Source organism: Oryctolagus cuniculus, chromosome 10 (assembly GCF_051225735.1).
Source record: "Oryctolagus cuniculus isolate XC-2025 breed Fujian yellow rabbit chromosome 10, ASM5122573v1, whole genome shotgun sequence".
Classification (NCBI taxonomy): Eukaryota; Metazoa; Chordata; class Mammalia; order Lagomorpha; family Leporidae; genus Oryctolagus; species Oryctolagus cuniculus.
This window is the reverse complement of record NC_142876.1, coordinates 99,211,777-99,219,763: the sequence shown is the minus strand read 5'-3', so window position 1 is coordinate 99,219,763 and position 7,987 is coordinate 99,211,777.

The window sequence follows — 7,987 nt, the reverse complement described above, 5'->3', positions numbered from 1 at the left end:
TCAGGTGAACTCGTTTGCATGCACAGACTGGCAAGGCTCTGGAAAATCAGGTTAACAATTTAAAAAGTGGCAAAAAAAAAGAAAAAAGAAAAAAGAAAAAACAAAAGGATGGGAGTAGCTTTTCCTCCTCCAGCCAACATCTGGGATGTGAGGATGACCGAGAAAATCTAGAAGGCCTGATAGGATTTGAATGTCATCAACCATGAATGCTGTCCCACACAACATTTGGGATAGACTGACACTAAAATGTCGTATTCTGCTGACATGCAGACTTTTGTCCGCTGACTGCGGCGGCCCCATCGCCATGGTCTCTGTTCCAGCTGCCTGGCCCTGAATAGCACAGGTCTGGATGCAGTTCCTGGTGACCAGGTGCAGGGCGTGGTAGCCCAGGGGCCAGCGCTGAGGTCTTTTCTCGCTCTTCCTTGGCCACCTTTGGCTACTTGAGTCCCCAGTCCCTGATCAAGGCCAGATGGGGCTCTGATCCCTTGCCCCTAAAAAGCAACACTCTGCATTCCTTAAAGTGGTGGTGACCTTGGCTCACAGCTAAGAAGGTACCGGGGTGCTCCGGGAAGGGGCTCCTTTGCTCCCTGGCCCACATCTCCAGGGACCAGCCAGGGCTCTGGGGCAGGAGGTGGGTGAGGAGGCCCTCAGCACCTCGCACCTGCCCACCTCGCCCGCCCTTGCAGAGCAAGCTGTCCTCCTTGCTCCCTGTCCCGAGCGCTTGGCAGCCCCACCCCTGCATGCACAGTGCCCATCCCGTGTTATGTGGGCAGCCCCTCACGGCGCTGTGGGCCCTGGCTCCTCAACTTCCAGTCCTCCCCACTGCCGCAGAGACCCAGCTCCCCCGCTCCCCAACCCGAGTGCCCCTCCTGGTCCTGGGGGCCTGGCTTGTGCTCCCACCCCTACCCCCCAGCACCACCATCTGGGTCTCAGGAAGACATAACAGGTCTGCCTGGGACAGGGATGGGGGCACGGAGACCCCCACTCTGTCTGTTATGTTAGAGAGCTGTGCCCCTTCTGGAGCCAGGACTGGAGACGCCCAGGATCTGGTCAGGTCCTCCTGGTGACCCCACTGGCCCTGACTGGAATGGCCAAGTTGCTTTGCTCGAGCAGCCAACGTTTACACGGAGGCCCGGGTCTTTCTCCGTGGCATTGCTCAAGGACCTGCTCAGCCCCCCTCCCATCCTGTCCCCTGTCCCTCTGAAAACTGAAGAGTGGTCCCTAGCCTGCCAGGGCTGAGGGGGGGTGGGCTGGCTCTCCTGTACTCAACCGTGGGTCCCAGTGGCCTGGGGGAAGGTGGTTCCAGCTGTTCTGTTCCCTGCCCCCCAGTCCAGGGAGGTGGGCACAGGCTTGTCACCAAGGCAACATGCAAGCCCTGTCCAGGAGCGCCCCCTTGAGACAGGACATCCGAGTCCAAGAGGAAGCTGCTGATGTGCTGCGTGGAGGGGTGGGGGACAAGAGGTAGGCATGACCTGGAGCCGGGAGCAAGAGACCCACGCTCGCCATCCGGGAGTCCTGGGAGGGGGCCTCCCCAGAGCCACCCTCCTGCTATTGCCCACCCCACCTGCTGTGCCTGGCGGGAGGGGGGAAGGGGGCAAGGGGGCGTTCCTCAGAGTCTCAGAACCCCAGAGTCTGCAAAGGCCCCCACCCCAGGTTTTGGCAGGAAAACGAAAGAAACCCGGCGCCGCTCCTCCCGTGGGCCAGAGGGGTTAAGAGATGGGGCGTCCTGGGGGCTCCCGGGGAGAGGGAGGAAGGTGGTGGGGAGGAGAGAGACCTGCAGGCTTCAGCCCCCGAGGCCTCTCGCCAAGATGCCAGCTTTTTTACAATAGAAAAATGGCTTTATTCTTCTGTGCAGACAGTGCCCGCTCCCTCTAACCAGCGTCAGCATTGCCAAAAAGCACAGAAAGAAAATACAAGTATCACCTCCAGCCTCGTGGTTCACAAAGAACCGTCGTCAGCATTCCTGGTGCAGCACGCGAGGCAGATTTCCCTGCAGTCTTACAGAGAGGGGAGATGGAAATGATTTCATCAAAATGGGATCATCCCATATGTCTGGCTTCTTTTTTAGTGAAGGTTTAATTTTACTTGACTCTAATTGAAGAAAATGAATGTGAAGTAAAACTGAATAAATTCCTCAGCCTCGCAGTCGCTTCACCGCAGAAGGTATTCTCTCTCTAGAGCGCTCCCTACGCTGAGGATGAGAGACAGACCGACCCTGAGAGGCAGGCGTTCCTGCCCTCCCAGGGCGGCTGAGCAGAGTTGACCAGTTGTCCATCTTCTTGCAGCCCCAGTGGGAGGGCTCATTGCCTAGGGAAAGCGGGTGGTTGAGGTTTGGGTGCTGAATGGCCCCCAAAGGCCCCATGTGTTTAAAGTTTGGTCCCCAGGGTCTTATGTGAATGGCACAAGGAGGGGGAAATGCAGTCCCATGCTGGTGTCTGAAGGTGTGGCCTTTGGGAAAGGGTTGGACTGGGTCACTAGGGTGCAGCCCCCGTGGTAAGTGCTGGTGGCTGGTGAGCAGACCCACGCACACACGCTCCCGCCCGCCGTGTGATGCTCTGGCCCAGCTCAGGGCTCCACCAGCAGGGACACCAGCACCAGGTGCCGGACCAGTGGGGCCGCCCAGTCCTGGCCTGCGAATTTCCCAAACCGTGAGTGAACATTAACCTCTTCCTTGCCTCAGGTAGGAACAAAAAGCTGGCCGAGGACCCGTGATCCGGGCCAGTGGCTGTGGACACTGCACCCGGCCCTGGAACTGTGGACCGTGCGCCCTGTCATTTAGGCACTGCAGCCACACACAGACAGGGCGGTCCGCACGCCCTGGAGGAAGGGCCCTTGCTGCGACCTACTGTGTTCACTTAGCACCTGAATCTTTTCTGGAAATTGTATAGTTTTTACTTTTACATTTGGGTGTGCAATGAGATGGGGTCACTATTAATTTTCACTCAGATGGCTACTATTCAGATTTCCAGCACCCTTTGTTAAAAGTCTCTCTTTTTCCACAACTGAATTTTATTGGCTTCCTTGCATTATCAATTAACCATCAATCAGTGGTTCTGTTTCTGGATTCTGTTACATCTTACTGCGACTTATTTATCCTGAAAGGCATCACACTGGGTTAACTACACTGAAGCTTTTGAGTAAATCTTTTTCTAAAAAATTTTATTTATTTATTTAAGAGGTAGAGTTAGGGGGAGAGAGGGAGAGAGAGAGAGAGGTCTGCCATCTGCTGGTTTCTGGATTCTGTTACGTCTTACTGAGCGACTTGTTTATCCTGAAAGGTGTCACACTGGGGTAACTATGCTGCAGCTTTTGAGTAAATTTTTTTTTTTTTTTTTTTTTTGAGAGAGAGAGAGAGAGAGAGAGAGAGAGAGGTCTCTCATCTGCTGGTTCACCCCCCAAATGACCGCAATGGCCAGAGCTGGGCCAGTCTGAAGCCAGAAGCTAGGAGATTGTTCCTCGTCTCCCACGTGAGTGCAAGGTCCCAAGCACTTGGGCCATCTTCTGCTGCTTTCCCACGTGCCTTAGCAGGGAGCTGGATTGGAAAAGGAGCAGCCAGGACACAAACCTGTGCCCATTTGGGATGCCGGTGCCACAGGCAGAGGTGTAGCCGACTATGCCACAGCACCGGCCCTTGAGTAAATCTGGAGATTGGGGAGGAAGTCCTCCAATTTTATGGGGTTTTTTTAATGATTGTTTTTGTTGTTCTAGTTTCAATATTTCAAATATGTAGTCAATGTATTTCAAAATTTTAGAATCACCCTTTCAAGTTTTACTTAAAACATCTGTAGAAATTTTGAGACTGCATTGAAGTCAACTTGTGAAAAACTGTGATCTTAACAATATTGTCATTTAATTCATGAATTTGGTATATGTTTCCAGTTCAGTCTTTCTCATTTCTTTCAGCAATGTTTGTAGTTTTTAGTGTAGAAGTTTTTTGTTTGTTTGTTTGTTGGACAGTGAGAGAAAGAGACAGAGAGAAAGGTCTTCCTTTGCCGTTGGTTCACCCTCCAATGGCCGCCACGGCCGGCATGCTGCGGTCAGCGCACCACGCTGATCCAAAGGCAGGAGCCAGGTGCTTCACCTGGTCTCCCATGGGGTGCAGGGCCCAAGCACTTGGGCCATCCTCCACTGCCCTCCCTGGCCACAGCAGAGAGCTGGCCTGGAAGAAGGGCAACTGGGACAGAACCCAGTGCCCTGACCGGGACTAGAACCCGGTGTGCCGGCGCCGCAAGGCAGAGGATTAGCCTAGTGAGCCACGGCGCCAACTGTGTAGGAGTCTTACAGTTAAGTTAGTTGTTCCTATTCCTAGGCATTCTTTTTTTTTTTTTTTTTTTTTGATGCTATAATAGGGAATGATTTTTTAAAATTCTTTTTTATTTTTAGTCTTCTATTTGAAAGCAGAATGACAGAGAAAGACAGACAAAGAGAGATCTTCCAATTGCTGGTTCACTCTCCAAATGCCTGCAACAGCCAGAGCTGGGCCAGACAGAAGTCAGGAACCCAGGACTCAACCTAGGTCTCCCATGTGGGCGACAGGGACCCAACCACTTGTGCATTATCTGTTGCCTCCCAGGGTCTCCATTAACAAGAAGGTAGAATGGGAAGCAGAGCGCAGACTCCAAGCCAGGCTCTCGGCTGTGGGATGTGGCACCCAGCTGGCAGCTACACTGCTGTTCCATAATGTTCACCTCTGGGAAGTTACTCTGTAAAATATTTCATTTTCTAGCATGTTGTTAGCATATACAAATTTAATTGGAGCAAGATATTTGACTTAGTGCTTAAGGCGCCGGAGTTCCATGTCAGAGTACCTGGTTTCAAGCCTCAGCTTTGCTCCCGATTCTGGCTTCCTGCTCAAACACACCCTTGGAGGCTCAAGTGGCTGGGCCCTGTCACCCACATGGGAGACCTGGGTTGCGTTCCTGGCCCTGAGCTTCAGCTTAGCCCAGCCCCAGCCTTTGAAGGTATTTGTGGAGTGAACCAGTGAACAGTGAATGAGAGGTCCCCCCCCCCCCTTTCTCTGTCAAGGAAAAAAATATATGGAATTGAGTTTTGAAGTTGTGGGACATTGCACATGACCATTTTTTATCCCCTCACCATAGCTCCGTGTGTGTGTGTGGTGAGATCTCAACACTTGGTCAAGGCTGCAACACACCATTACTCACCAGCGCTTATTCTGTCCCACGGCACCTGCGTTCCTCGGCCCACACCTCGCCACTTCCGCCCTCCGTTACCTGGCAACCACCGTCTACTCTGTGCTTCTGTGTTTTGACCTTTTTAGATTCCACATGTAAACGACACAGGACCTGATCTCAGGCACCCGAGGTGGCATGCAGGGATCTCAAGTGGTGACCTGATCCGCTCTACCAGGACGCCTGCTTCCATCCATACCGTTTTCCATGGCGACCGCGTCAGCATTGCTACCAACAGGGTTACAGGTTCTCCTTCCACACGCCAGCCGGCACTCGGTGTCCTTTGTCTTTCTGATCGTGGTGATGTGATGTCTCACCGTGGCTTTTGCTCGCATTTCTCTGGTGATTAGTGATGTTGACCAGCTTTTAATTTCCCTGTTGGCCATTGTATGACCTCATTTGAGAAATGTTTGCTCATGTCCTTTGCCCATTTTTAGAATGGGCTGTCGCTGTTGCGTTGTTTGCATTCCTTAGGTCTTTGGCAGATTGACTCCATATTAGGTGTATGGTTTGCAAATGTTTCCTCCCATTCTGGAGATTTTCTCTCCACACTGGTGGTTAATTTTTAATATAATTCCACTGAGGGGGCTGGCGCTGTGGCTTACTTGGTTAATCCTCTGCCTGTGGAGCTAGCATCCCATATGGGCGCCGGGTTCTAGTCCCAGTTGCCCCTCTCCCAGGCCAGCTCTTTGCTGTGGCCCAGGAGTGCAGTGGAGGATGGCCCAAGTGCTTGGGCCCTGCACCCCATGGGAGACCAGGAGAATCACCTGGCTCCTGGCTTTGGATCGGTGCAGTACCGGCTATAGCAGCAATTAGAGGGGTGAACCAACGTAAGGAAGACCTTTCTCTCTGCCTCTCTCTCTCTCATTGTCTATAACTCTGTCAAATAATATATATATATATATATATATATATATATATATAATTCCACTTGGGACTAAGAATATGTGTTGTACGACTTCAATTGCTGTGAGTTATTGTTTATTGTTTTATAGCCCAGAATATGATTTACCCCAGTGAATGCCCCACTGCTCTACTATGGTCACTGCAGTTAATGCTCTGTGCTTCCTACCTAGATGTGGTTGATAGCAGTGTTTTTACTCTTATGTATTGGCATTTTACTTATTAATGACTGAGCAGAGAACATTGAGATCTCAAATTCTGATTCTGGATTTGTCTATTTCTGCTTTTGGTTTTGCCTGTTTTTTGGAGCCATAAACATGCTTAGGATTTTTGTGTCCTCCTTACAAAGTGCACTTCTGAGTTGTCAGTCATTAGCTGTAGTTACAGTTCTTGCCTTGGAATTGAAGAAGTCTGATTATCTATGTAGTTACACCAACTTTTTGTTGATTAGTGATTGGGTGGTCTAGCTTACTCTACTGTTACTCTTTCAATCCATCTGTGACTATATTTAAAATATGTCACTTGAAAAATTTATTTATTTGACAGGCAGAATGACAGAGACGGAGAGAGACTGACTCTCCATCTGCTGGTTCACTCCCCGCATGGTTGCAGTGACCAGGCTGGTCCAGGCCAAAGCTGGCAGCCAGGAGCTCCGTCTGGGTCTCCACATGTGGCAGGGGCCCAGGCACTTGGAGCATCTTCTGCTGCCTTCCCAGGTATTAGCAAGGATCTGGATTGGAAGTGGAGCAGCCAGGAGTCTTACCAGCTCTCTGATATATGACGCTGGCGTCGGAGGCAGCTGGCCCACTGAGCCATGACACTGGCCCCCCTAAAATGTATCTCTCTCTCTCTTTTTTTTTTTTTTTTAAAGATTTATTTATTTGAAAGTCAGAGTTACAGAGACACAGAAAGAGAGAGAGAGAGAGAGAAAGAGAGAGAGGTCTCCCATCTGCTGGTTCACTCCCCAGGTGGTCACAACGGCTGGAGCTGCGCCAGTCTGAAGTAAGAAGCCAGGAGCTTCTTCCAGATCTCCCACACAGGTGCTAGGGCCCAAGCACTTGGGCCATCTTCCACTGCTTTCCCAGGCCATAGCAGAGAGCTGGATCTGAAATGGAGCAGCCGAGTCTCGAACCTGCGCCCACATGGGATGCCGGTACTACAGGTGGTAGCTCTACCTGCTACACCACAGCGCCAGCCCCCAGCAGAATAACTGAGTCTTACTGTTTGTGTCTGATGATGCCTTCCTTTTAAATAGAGTGTTTAGTTTATGTACATTCATTATCATTACTAATACTCAAGAGTATCTTCTTTGTTTTGTGTTCCATCTGTTTCTGGTTTCCTTGTAGCCTTCTTTTGGATTAATTGAATAATTTTGGTATTTAGCTTTATCTCTGTAGTCAACTATTTATATTTGTTTGATCTAATTTTAGAGATTATTCTTTGTATTACAATATTCATCCTTACCTTAGAGCAGTTAAATTAAATTAAAATACCATGTTAATTTGCCTTAAATTAATAGTGTACCATTTCATGTAAAATACAATAAATTTTGACAGTAGAATTTCATTTATTCCCTTGTAGCACTTGGGCCATTTTTTTATCAGAATTTTTATGTCTATATATGTTATAAACAGCAAAACTAGCTTTTATCCTTTTTACTCTCGACAGTTTTAAGACTTCAGGAAACTAATGGCAATACTGTTAGCAAAATGGCGCAGTCTATGTGGCGCCATCTATGCCTCGCTCGCCATCTTAGGTGCTGGCCCGCAGGCTTCGGTCCTAAGCCCCATGGTCTAACCACCACTGTCAGCTCCACCCCCACCCTAATGGGATTCACTGCTCCTACTTCCCTGCCTGCCCCCAGCAAAGGTTTAACAGGACCTGTTCCTGAACAC